We start from the raw sequence: 13,723 nt of genomic DNA on the forward strand, positions 1-13,723 counted from the left end.
GATCTTGTGCAATTTGCGCGCAGCAAGGCCCCACAAACAGATAATCAGTTTTTTTTTTAGAGATGTTGATTGACGGATAAGTGTTGGCCAGGACACTGGGGAACTTGCCTGAGCTTCTTCCAAATACTGCCCTGGGATATTTTAGGTCCACTTGAAAGGGCAGAATGATGTCTCGGCATAATGTCTCCTCTCCAACAGTGCAGTACTGCACTAGAGTGTCAACCTGGATTTTGTGCTTAAGTCTCTGGAGTGGCGACTTGAACCCATACCCTTCTGATATAGAGGCAAAAGCACTACCGCTGAGCCACAGCTAACTCCAGGTGGACTCCCCGCTCAGGCCTGAGTTAAAATTACACTCGGATCGCAATAATGTCATCAGACCCTGTTGGCTCCGGGCGCGTGTCCTTGCTATCTGCTCAGGAGAGCAGGTTAAAATTGCAGATGTTGAGATCATGGCAGCTTTTGGACAGGTAAGAGCCAGGGCGATTTTAACTGCCCGCCGCCAGGTTTCTGCTGAGCGAGTAGGGTTAAAATCGCTGCCCTAAATCTTATTGTCCTCTACTTTCTCCATCGCTTTGTATCTTCCTCTGCTTCAAATGTTTGTTCTACTCTTCCCTTAAACGATGCCTCAACCATTCCCTGTGGCAAAGCATCCCATGCTCCAACATTCTTGGCTAATGTTCTCTTTCTTTACTCAGAGACACTGGAATCAATTGTAGCTCCTCTATCATTTCCCTGGTTGAGATTAGATATTCAGCACATGCCAGGCAGGATGTGATATGGGGCCATATTAGAAGTTCTGGAGTGGGGCTTGAACCTACAGCTTCCTGACTCTATGACCTGAGCCAAGCTGACACCATGGAAAGCTAAATTATGAACATTAATATCTGAAATTCTTCTCCCTACTCCTTTAAAGGAGGCTTTCAGCAGCTTAAAATAAACGGGCTAATGCATCTGTTAAAAGAGCAGAAAGTGAAATTTCAGATGAATGCTGGTATCCTACGATGAGACTTCAGGCCACTCTCTGCTCTCAGGCATGGAGAGTGACCCTCGGATGAGGTGCTAGAGAGCTGCTGGCACAGCCTGAACCCTCCAGCCTGAGTCAGTACCTTCAGCAGATGCAAGAGGGTTAACAGTGAGAGGCTGGGGAATAGGGGGCATGGGATAGGAGACCGAGGATATGTGACAAGGTGGTATTGGATAGGCTATAGTGGGTATGGGGCATGGCTGTGAGGAAAGAGCAGGGGAGTGGGAATAATTGGATAGCTCTTTCAAAGAACCAACACAAGCACGATGGGGTGAATGGCCTCTTTTTGTGTGGTACAATTCTGTGATGGGACGGGGTATAGGAGAGCATAGAGAGGGTACGAGGACAAAGGTGTGGGAAATGGCGTATGGGATGAGGTCAAGGGGCATTGGATAGGGTACAGATGGTATGGGATAGGGCTATGGGGGAAGAGTAGGGAAGTGGGAATAATTGGATAGCTCTTTCAAAGAACTGGCACAGGCACAATGGGCCAAATGGCCTCCTTCTATGTGGTATGATTCCATTCTATAATGAGGTAAGAGGAGAAAACCTTGAGGAAAGATGAAGGGTCTTTTAGTGTAGAGTTAAGTACAAAGAGTCATGTGCATGTACCTTTCATGAATTGTAGGCAATTTGTTTGTGCAGTAATTCTATTGGCTGCCCAATGCCCTAAATTGTTGTGGAGCAGACTCAATAAAGCAACTTGGAGCAAGGGCACTCCTTTGCACCATGTCCACTCCTGAATGTCAGACAGGGCTCATTGGTAGCACTCTTGCCTCTGAGTCAGATGATTGTGGATTCAAGTCCCACTCCAGAGACTTGAGCACAAAATCTAAGATGATATTTCAGAGATGCCGTCTTTTGGATGAGACGTTAAACCGAGACCCCATCTCCCTTGTCAGGTAGATGTATAAGCTCCCATTTTTTAATAGGAGCAGGAGTAGGGCATATGGCCCCTAGAACCTGCTCCGTCATTCAATAAGATCATGGCTGAACTTCTACTTCAACTCCACTTTCCCGCCCTATCCCGATATCCCTTGATTCCCTTAGTGCCCAAAAATCTGTCGATCTCTGTCGTGAATATACTCATTGACTGAGCATCCACAGCCCTCTGGGGTAGAGAATTCCAAAGATTTACAACCCTCCGAGTGAAGAAATTTCTCCTTATCTCAGTCCTAAATGGCCAATCCCTTACCCTGAGACTATGACCCCTAGTTCTAGACTCTCCAGCCAGGGGGAACAGCCTCTCAGCGTCTACCCTGTAAGAATTTTATACTTTTCAATGAGATCAATTCTTATTCATAGAATCATAGAATTCTTCTAAACTTCAGAGAATATAGGCCCATTCTACTCAATCTCTCCTCCTAGGACAACCCTCTTATCCCAATAATCCCAGGACTATTTGAAGAATAGCAGGGGAGTTCTGCCCGGTGTCCTGGCCAATAGTTATCCCATCACTAAAACAGATTATCTGGTCATTATCACATTGCTGTGTGTAGGACCTTGCTGCGTGCAAATTGGCTGCCGCATTTCCTACGCTATAACCTACACTTCAAAAGTACTTAATTGTAAAGAGCTTTGATGTCCTGAGGTTGTGAAAATTGCTATATAAATACAAGTTAGTAGTTCATTCTTTTTCTTTCTTGCTCTTAATAAGATTGGAGTGTCAACAATATCTTTAGAGTGATGACCAGCAATTTCTTCCAATCTCTGCTGAGCACTTACTATTCCACTCAAACACACGTAGAGAAATTGAACTGTGAACGGTGGATTTTTACTCCTCACTCTGTCTCAGGTCATCCCGCTAAAAGGGAACCTTAAAGTGTATCATATATTTCAGTTGTTAAATGGTTGTTCCAGTCCCACTCAGGTCCCCTCCCTCACCTCTTTTTCCGGTAATTTATTGACTGTATTAGTGGTGCTTCGAACTGGAAGATTTCATTAACTTTGTTTCCAATTTCCACCCCTACTTCGGCTTCAGATGGTCCATCTCCGACTCTTCCCTTCCCTTCCCCGACTTCTCTAACTCTATTTCTGGGGATAGGCTGTCAACCAATATCTACTATAAACCCACCGACTCCCACAGCTACCTTGATTACACTTTGTCCCACTCCACTTCCTGTAAGAACTCTATCCCATTCTCCCAGTTTCTCCGTCTCTGTTACATCTATTCTGACGATGCCACCTTCCACACCAGTGCTTTCGATAAGTCTTTCATTTTTCTCAACTGAGGCTTCCCTTCCACTGTGGTTGGCGGAGCCCTTGACCATATCCGTCCCATTTTACACACTTCTTCCCTCACCCCTTCCCTCCCTCCCAGAACCACAATAAGGTTTCCCTTGTCCTCACCTTCCACCAGCCTCCACATTCAATGGATCATCCTCTGCCATTTCCGCCACCTCCAGCCCGATGCCACATCTTTCCTTCCCCTCCCCTTTCAGCATTCCAAAGGGACTACTCCCTCCTGGTCCACTCTTCCATCACCTCCAACACCCGCTCCCTTTCCCACTGCACCTTCCCATGCAAGTGAAGGAGATGCAACACCTGCCCATTCATCTCCTCCCTTCCTACTGTCCAGGGCCCCAAATCTTTTGTTTCTTTACTTGTCCCATTACCATTCCCTTGTGCTTTGCATCATCATCCCTTTTGTCATTTAATCACTCCTGTCTTCTATCCTATCACAGACCTTCCCTTTTGTTCTTTCCTCCCCTCCTACTGCCCCCTGCCCACCGTTTCCTACATTACAACAGTGACTACACTTCAAAAGTACTTAATTGGCTGTAAAGTGCTTTGGGACATACTGTTACATCTCTAACTTCTTCCAGTTCTGACGAAAGGTCATCAACCTGAAACGTTAACTCTGTTTCTCTCTCCACAGATGCTGCCTGACCTGCTGAATATTTCCAGCATTTTCTGTTTTTATATTAAATAAATAAGATTGTTAGCTGCAGGCACAAGTAGCTGTGGTAAACCACTGTTATTGTTTATACTGTTGTTATCACTACACAGGGTTACCTCTTGCCTCGCACGCTGTTATACCTAGGCATACCTCAGCTGACTCCACCCATGGCTCCGCCTGCTTGCCCAGGTATAAAGGTGATTGCTTGGCTAGTATTCTTCCTTGCTGGAACCGATCACCCACGAGGGTGGGCTCTGTTATTTAGCCAATAAAAACCTATAGTTACTATCTTAACTCGTCGCTTTTCATGGAATGAATTGATAGGTATATCAATTTTATTGGCTAAATTTTGAAATGACTGACCAGCCCCAGCAGCCGACTTGGCTGCGAGCCCTCCGACCGCCGTACCTGGATCTAAATCCACAGGCAGCGAATTCAGACCTCGACTTCGATCACTGGCTGAGCTGCTTTGAATCCTACCTGGTAGCCTCCGGCATGCCATCGGAAGCCGACAAACTAAGAGTTCTGACCGCCCAGGTGAGCCCTAAAGTATTTGCACTCATCCGGGACCTTACTACATACGAGGAGGCCCTCGACCTGCTAAAAGAGCAGTACCGGAGCCCAGTAAATTCAATGTATGCCAGACATCTCCTAAGATCCCGCTCGCAACAGCCAGGAGAGTCTGTAGATGAATTTTTACGGGCGCTACAAACACTCGGCAGGGACTGTGACTTTAAAGCTGTATCGGCTGCACAACATGCTGAAGGAAATATCCACGATGCCTTCGTGAAAGGCCTTCGGTCCAACTACTCACGGCAAAGACTGCTTGAATCAAAGGACCTCGACTTGAAAGCAGCTACAGCCCTCGCTCGCTCCCTGGAAGTGGCCCATCAGGACCTCGAGGCGTACTCCGGGTACAGTGCTGCGCGACCGTGGGACTCGGGCCCGACTCCGGCCGCAATACCCCTCGCACCGCCGCCCCTGGGACCTACTACGGCGTCGGTGTCCCGGAATCGATCGGGACCGCCACCCCCGGGACCTGCTGCGGCAGCGGAGCCCCGTGATCGGGCCGCCAGCTGCTATTTCTGTGGCCAGGCGAGACATCAAAGGGCACGCTGCCCTGCAAGGAACGCGACCTGCTCCAGCTGCAGAAAAAAAGGCCACCTCGCGAACGCCTGCAGAGGGAAAGCCACAGACGCCAGCAGTGCCTCATGTGAGTTGTGGGGGCGGCCATCTTTGATCAAGGCCACAGACGCCAGCAGTGCCTCATGTGAGTTGTGGGGGCGGCCATCTTTGATCAAGGCCACAGATGCCAGCAGTGCCTCATGTGAATCGTGGGGGCGGCCATCTTTGACCAAGGCCACAGACGCCAGCAGTACCTCATGTGAGTCGTGGGGGCGGCCATCTTCTCCGCCATTTTGTTCGCCGCACTCGGCCGCCATGTCTCCAGACCCGACCACCGCCTCACCTGCCGACGACAGCAGCTCACTCAGCCATACACTGGCCTCCATCACGCTTGACCAAGCTCTCCCGCATCATCTGTCCAGGTCCATGATGGACATCGAGGTAAACGGCCACGCCACGACCTGCCTGTTCGACAGCGGGAGCACGGAGAGTTTTATTCACCCAGACACGGTGCGCCGCTATTCCCTCACTGTCCGGCCAACGCGCCATCGGATCTCGATGGCGTCGAAGTCCCATTCAACAGACGTCAGCGGATACTGTGTGGTGACCCTGTTGGTTAGGGGCACGGAATATAAAAACTTTAAACTTCTCGTCCTGCCCCAGCTCTGCGCTGCCGTCCTACTAGGGCTGGATTTCCAATGCCACCTCCAAAGTGTCACTTTGGCATACGGTGGACCCCTCCCCCCACTCACAGTCTACAACCAGCAGTTTTTAAACCGCCCGCCGCATACCACCTGCGGCCTCTCCACTCTCAAAGTCCCGCCCCCCTCCTTGTTCGCTAACCTCACCCGCGACTGTAAACTCGTCGCTACCAAGAGCAGGCGGTACAGCGCCGGGGACAGAGCTTTTATTAGCTCTGAGGTGCAGCGTCTCCTGAAGGAGGGCATCATCGAGGGGAGCACCAGCCCCTGGCGTGCCCAGGTCGTAGTCGTTAAGACCGGCAATAAAAACCGCCTGGTCATCGACTACAGCCAAACCATAAACCGGTACACCCAGCTGGACGCATACCCCCTCCCCCGCATATCTGACATGGTCAACCAGATTGCACAGTACCGGGTATTCTCCACCATCGACCTTAAGTCGGCCTATCACCAACTCCCTATCCGCCCTGAGGACCGCCAGTATACCGCCTTCGAGGCGAATGGCCGCCTCTACCACTTCCTTAGGGTTCCCTTCGGCGTCACCAACGGGGTTTCGGTCTTCCAAAGGGAGATGGACCGGATGGTTGACCAGAACGCGCTGCAGGCCACGTTTCCTTATCTAGATAACGTCACCATCTGCGGCCACGACCAGCAGGACCACGATGTTAATCTGGAGAAATTCCTCCGTACGGCCCAACGGCTGAACCTCACTTACAATAAGGAGAAATGTGTGTTTAACACCTCGCGCCTTGCCATCCTCGGCTGCGTAGTAGAGAACGGAGTCATCGGCCCCGACCCCGAAAGAATGCGCCCCCTCATGGAGCTTCCCCTTCCCCACTGTCAAAAGGCACTGAAGAGAACCCTGGGGCTCTTCGCTTACTATGCCCAATGGGTGCCCAATTATGCGGACAAAGCCAGACCCCTCATGAAGTCCACCTCCTTCCCCCTGACAGCAGAAGCATGCGCAGCCTTCTCCCTCATAAAAGGAGACATTGCGAAGGCCACAATGCACGCAGTGGATGAGTCCATCCCTTTCCAAGTGGAGAGCGATGCATCCGACTTCGCCCTAGCTGCAACCCTTAACCAGGCGGGGAGACCTGTGGCCTTCTTCTCAAGGACCCTCCAGGGCCCTGAGATCCGACACTCTTCTGTCGAGAAGGAGGCCCAGGCGATTGTGGAAGCGGTACGACGCTGGAGGCATTACCTGGCAGGCAAACGATTTACCCTCCTCACCGACCAGCGTTCGGTTGCTTTTATGTTTAATAACAAGCTGAGGGGCAAAATCAAGAACGACAAGATCTTGAGGTGGAGAATTGAGCTCTCCACCTACGAGTACGATATCTTGTACCGGCCTGGTAAACTCAACGAGCCCCCAGATGCTCTATCACGAGGTACATGCGCCAACGCGCAAGTTGATAGACTGCGGACCCTCCACAACGACCTCTGCCACCCCGGGGTCACTAGACTTTACCACTTCATTAAGGCCCGCAACCTGCCCTACTCCATCGAGGAGGTCAGGACCTTGACCAGGAACTGCCAAGTCTGTGCCGAATGCAAACCGCATTTCTATAGGCCGGACAGAGCAAGCCTGATCAAGGCCACCCGCCCCTTCGAGCGCTTGAGCATCGATTTTAAGGGGCCCCTCCCGTCCTCTGACCGTAATGTGTACTTCCTCAACATTATTGACGAGTACTCCCGTTTCCCCTTCGCCATCCCCTGCCCAGACATGACCAGTACCACGGTCATCAAATGCCTGAACGACCTCTTCGCCTTGTTCGGGTTCCCGAACTATATACATAGCGACCGGGGCTCATCCTTCATGAGCGAGGAACTTCGTCAGTTCCTGCTCGCGAGAGGTATTGCTGCGAGCAGGACCACCAGCTACAACCCCCGGGGGAACAGCCAGGTGGAAAGAGAGAACGCGACAGTTTGGAAGGCCGTCCTCTTAGCCCTAAAGTCTAAGGGCCTCCCAACTTCTCGCTGGCAGGAAGTCCTCCTGGCAGCGCTCCATTCCATCCGGTCGCTGCTTTGTACTGCCATTAACACCACCCCCCATGAGCAAATGTTCGTTTTCCCCAGGAAGTCGACTACGGGAACCTAGCTACCAACATGGCTGACTTCTCCGGGGCCCGTCCTGCTGTGGAAGCACGTGAGGACCCATAAAACGGACCCCCTGGTTGAGAGGGTGAACCTCCTGCACGCCAACCCCCAGTATGCCTATGTGGAATACCCAGACGGGCGGGAGGACACAGTCTCCTTGCGAGACCTCGCGCCCTTGGGCACCCCTGAGACACCACCGTTATCCCCCACCACTCCCCCAAATCCAGCTCCTGTAGGCGGCATGCCGGAACCCCAGGGGCCTTCGTCGACCACGCAGACACCAGCATTAACATCAGATACTGCACCACCGCCGCCGCTGCTGCGCCGGTCAGACAGGCTTACGAGGCCTCCTGATAGACTGACATACACGAACTAGTAGTACACTTCACCCCGCCGGACTCCATTTTAAACAAGGGGTGAATGTGGTAAACCACTGTTATTGTTTACACTGTTGTTATCACTACACAAGGTTACCTCTTGCCTCGCACGCTGTTATACCTAGGCATACCTCAGCTGACTCCACCCATGGCTCCGCCTGCTTGCCCAGGTATAAAGGTGATTGCTTGGCTAGTATTCTTCCTTGCTGGAACCGATCACCCACGAGGGTGGGCTCTGTTATTTAGCCAATAAAAACCTATAGTTACTATCTTAACTCGTCGCTTTTCATGGAATGAATTGATAGGTATATCAGTAGCCAAATGGGATTATGATACAGCAGCAATAATGGAGACCTGGCTCAAACAAGGGGAGGATTGGGAATTCAATATTCCTGGCTACAAGGGAAGTCATCAGGACTGCAAGTTCCGGGCCAATAACTTTAGCGTAGTGATAATGGGGGGCTTCAATTATCCTAATATAGACTTGGAAAATAACAGTGTAAAAGGCAAAGGGGGGGGAGGAATTCCTGAAATGTGTAAAAGAGAACTTTCTTCATCAGAATGTTTCCAGCCAAACAAGGAAGGAAGCAATGCTGGATCTGGGTCTGGGGAATGAAGTGGGGCAAGTGGAGCATATTTCAGTGGGGGAGCATTTGGGAAACAGTGATCACAATATCATTAGGTTTAGAGTAGTTATGGAAAAGGACAAGGAAAAATCATGTGTGAAAATATTCAACTGCAGGAGGGATAATTCCAGTGAGTTGAAAGGGGATCTGGCCCAGGTGGGTTGGAATCAAAGATTGCCAAGTAAAACAGTGAATGAGCAATGGGAGGCCTTCAAAGAGGAGACAGCTTGGGTACAGACTCGACACATTCCCACGAGGGGGACAGGAAGGGTATCCAAAGCTAGAGCTCCCTGGATGACCAAAGATATAGGGATTAAAATGAAACAGAAAAGAAGACTTATAATAAATGTCAGATTCAGAATACAGTGGAGAACTGAGCTGAATATAGAAAGTACAGAGGAGAAATGAAAAAGAAATAAGAGGGGGGAAAGAGAGAGTATGAGAATAGATTAGCGGATAACATGAAAAGGAAATCTTTTATAAACATATAAATAGTAAACGGGTAGTCAAAGGAAGGGTGGGGCTGATTAGGAATCAAAAAGGAGATTTTCTTATGGAGTTGGAGGGCATGCCTGAGGTACTAAATTAATACTTTACATCTGTCTTTACTAAAGAAGAGGATGCTGCCAATGTCACAGTAAAGGACGAGGTAGGAGAGAACTAGTGCAGGATAAAAATAGATAGAGGAGGTACTTAAAAAGTTGGCAGCACTCAAAGTAGAAAAGTCACCTAGTCCGTATGGGCTGCATTCAAAAAAGGGGAAGGGATAAACACGGCAATTACAGGCCAGTCAATCAGAGAGGGTTGATTAGGATAGTGTGATTGAGGTTGTGTATATGAACTTTCAAAAGCTTTTGATAAAGTTCCACATATTGGACTTGTTAGCAAAATTGAAGCCCATGGGATTAAAGGGGCAGTGGCTCCGTGGATATGAAATTGGCTAAGGGACAGAAAGCAGAGAGTAGTGGTGAATGGTTGTTTTTCAGACTAGAGTGAAGTGTGCAGTGGTGTCCCCATTGGGTCGTTATTAGGACCACTGCTCTTTTTGACATATATTGATGACCTGGTCTTGGGTATTGGACCTGGACTCCCAGCTGGAGTATTCTGGCCAATTTTGGGCACCACACTTTAGGAAGGATGTCAAAGCCTTGTAAAGGCTGCAGAAGAGATTTACTAGAATGGTACCAGGGATGAGGGACTTCAGTTATGTGGATAGACTGGAGAAGCTAGGGTTGTTCTCCTTGGAGCAGGGAAGGTTAACGGGAGATTTTAATTGCAGGGCATAATTGCAAAGTTTGCAGATGACATGAAACTCTGAAATGTAGTAAACAGTGAGGAGGATAGTAACAGACTTCAGGAGGACATACACAGACACATGGCAGATGAAATTTAATGCAGAGAAGTGTGAAGTGATTCATTTTGATAGGAAGAATGAGGAGAGGCAATATAAACTAAATGGTATAATTTTAAAGTTGGTGCAGGAACAGAGAGACCTGGGGGTGTATGTACACAAATCTTTGAAAGTGGGAGGACAAGTTGAAAAAGCTATTAAAAAGCACGTGGGATCCTTGGCTTTATTAATAGAGGCATAGGGCTAGATTTTGATACTGGAGGCATGTAGGAGGCGGGACTACAACTTTTGGGGTTGTGTGGCCAACCCATCGAGTGTGGCCAACCCACACGATTTTCACTTGATTGACCTTGTTGAGTCCACCCAGCGGGCTCAGCAGGCCAATTAAGGGCCACCCGGCAACAGGTGACATCACAGATTGACATTTCATCTGTCAAGAGCTTTTGACATGAAATATCAGCATTTGACAGCTCTGTGAAGTTATCAAACACTGACAATCTGTACACTAAGTTAATTCCTCTCAGGCTGATTTAGAGATCTCTCCAGAACAGAAAACTGAATGCTGCAACATTTGACAGCTCGCTGCCATTCTGCTTTCTGTGCCGGTGAGATGAGGGACTCCCGAGACCTGAAGGAAGGAAGGCTGTAAAGGTATGTAAAGGTAAGTAAAACTTCTTTAAACACTTTATACACACCAAACACACTTACCTCTGCACTCATGCACCCATCACTCACCTGAACACCGGACATCTCGAACCCTCCAAGCCCTTCATCCCGACGGTGCGTCTCGCTAACTTGGCGTGGTTTGGAAGTGTCGGGAATCACAGAATCACAGTGCAGATAGAGGCCATTTCGGCCCATTGAGCCTGCACCGACACATATCCCACCCGATCCCCGTAACCCCACATATTTTAATCCCCCTAACACTAAGGGTCAATTTATCATAGCCAATCAACCTAACCCGCACATCTTTGGACTGTGGGAGGAAACCGGAGCACCCGGAGAAAACCCACGCAAACACGGGGAGAATGTGCAAACTCCACACAGACAGTCGCCCGAGGCCGGATTCGAACCCGGGTCCCTGGCGCTGTGAGGCAACAGTGCTAACCACTATGCCACCGTGCTGCCCAATCCCACACTTCAGGGATAAAAATAGGGATTAGGCTAAAAACTGCCTGATAACTACCTGTTAACAGGCTGTTAATTGGCACTAATCCCCTTCCTGCCTCGGGAAGGCGGCTCCCAGCACAGGTCGGGTATCCACCTCCTTTGAAACAGGCATGGAGGCGGGTTGGGTGTGGGATGGGTTTGTACCCCCCGATTTCGCAATTTTAAACCCCCACACGCCTCCAATCCCGCCTCCACGGCCCAATGAAAATCCTGCCCATAGAGTACAAAAGTAAGGAAGTTATGCAAAACATTTATAAAACACTGGTTAGGCCTCAGCTGGAGTATTGTGTCCAATTCTGGGCGCCATACTTTAGGAAGGATGTCAAAGCCTTGGAGAGATGCCGAAGAGATTTACTAGAATGGTATCAGGGATGAGGGACTTCAATTATGTAGATAGACTGGAGAATCTGGGGTTGTTCTCCTTGGAGCAGAGAGGGTTAATGGGAGATTTTAGAGGTGTTCAGTATGTTCATGAATTGTTTTGAGAGAGTAAATAAGGAGAAACCGTTTCCAGTGGCAGAAGGGTCAGTAACCAGAGGACACAGATTTCAGGTAATTAGCAAAAAAAACAGAGGTGACATGAAGAAAACATTTTTTATGCATCGACTTGTTATGATCTGGAATGCACTGCCTGAAAGGATGATGGAAACAGATTCAATCATAACTTTTAAAGGGAAATTGGATAAATTCTTGATGGGGAAAGAGCAGGGGTGTGGGACTAATTGGAGAGCTCGTTCAGTGAGCCAGCACAGACACGATAGGCCGAATGTCCTCCTGACGATGAAGGAACGGCGATATATTTCCAAGTCAGGATGGTGTGTGACTTGGAGGGGAACTTGGAGGTAACGGTGTTCCCATGCAGCTGCTGTAGCATTCTATGAAATGACCAAAAATCTGTTGCAGTGATGTTGATTGAGGGATAAATATTGGCCAGGAGGCCGGGAGAACTCCCCTGCTCTTCTTTGAATCATGCCATGGGACTTATTACTTCTAACCATGTTCTGTATAAAATTAATATAAATTATAATATGTTCCAGGGAGAATGAACAAACTTAAGACTTACCTACAAAAATCAAACAAGCAGACTGATTCAATGGATTGGTATTATACCTAAAGTCAGTAACCAAAAACTCAAAGAAAATATTAAACTAACTGCCAATTTTCCTTCCTCAACCACCTGCCAAAAGATTTTTTTAATATTCGTTCATGGGATGTGGGCGTTGCTGGGAAGGTTAGCATTTATTGTCCATCCCTAATTGCCCTTGAGAAGGTGGTGGTGAGCTGCCTTCTTGCAGTCCATGTCGTGAAGGTACTCCCACAGTGCTGTTAGGAAGGGAATTCCTAGATTTTGACCCAGTGACGATGAAGAAACGGCGATATATTTCCAAGTCAGGATGGTGTGTGACTTGGAGAGGAACTTGGAGGTGGTGGTGTTCCCATGCAGCTGCTACCCTTGTCCTTCTAGGTGGTAGAGGTTGCGGGTTTGGGAGGTGCTGTCGAAGAAGCTTTGGCAAGTTGCTGCAGTGCATCTTGTAGATGGTACACACTGTAGCCACAGTGCACTGGTGTTGGAGGGAGTGTGTGTTTAAGGTGGTGGACGGGGTGCCAATCAAATGGGCTGCTTTGTCCTGGATGCTGTTGAGCTTCTTGAGTGCTGTTGGTGCTGCACTCATCCAGGCAAGTGGAGAGTATTCCATCACACTCCTTACTTGTGCCTTGTAGATGGTGGAAAGGCTTTGGGGAGTCAGAAGGTGTGACACTTGCCACAGAATACCTAGCCTCTAACCTGCTCTTGTTTCCACAGTATTTATGTGGCTAGTCCAGTTAATTGATATTAAATAGTTACTGTTTATATACCATGATGACTAATTGCAGGACTTTTTATACCCCTCTTGAGTTTCACTTGTCACACTAATGCTGCTCCTGTTATCTGTAGCCATGTTTGAACCTGGCGATCCCTGACCAATTCCACACCTAGTCTCCCAGCTCTCAGTCCATCTGTTGACTCATGCAGCCAGCTCAGCCAGATGCCGGCCTAGGAAGAGGCCTAAGCCTCAGTTCCAAGCCTGCCTGAGTATTCACAGGCCCCTCCTACTCTCCTGGCCTTGAGATATCCAAGTACCTAAAAGATCACAATGAACAGGCCATTCTCAACCAAAGGTCCCTCAAAGGACAACATTGCAATGAAACAGGCACAGGACAAGCTGGCCACAAGGTCACAGCCCAGACCCTCACATCAATGTGGTCAGATGGATGAGTACAGTCCAGGAATAACAGATGCAAGAGTTTGATGAGCTGCAAAATGATGAGATGCGCTTACAAAAGAAAATGTATCGTAAACTTGAGG

The sequence above is a fragment of the Somniosus microcephalus genome, chromosome 22, assembly GCF_052327205.1.
Source record: "Somniosus microcephalus isolate GS21.2 chromosome 22, FLI_Smic_1.0, whole genome shotgun sequence".
In the NCBI taxonomy this organism is placed as follows: domain Eukaryota; kingdom Metazoa; phylum Chordata; class Chondrichthyes; order Squaliformes; family Somniosidae; genus Somniosus; species Somniosus microcephalus.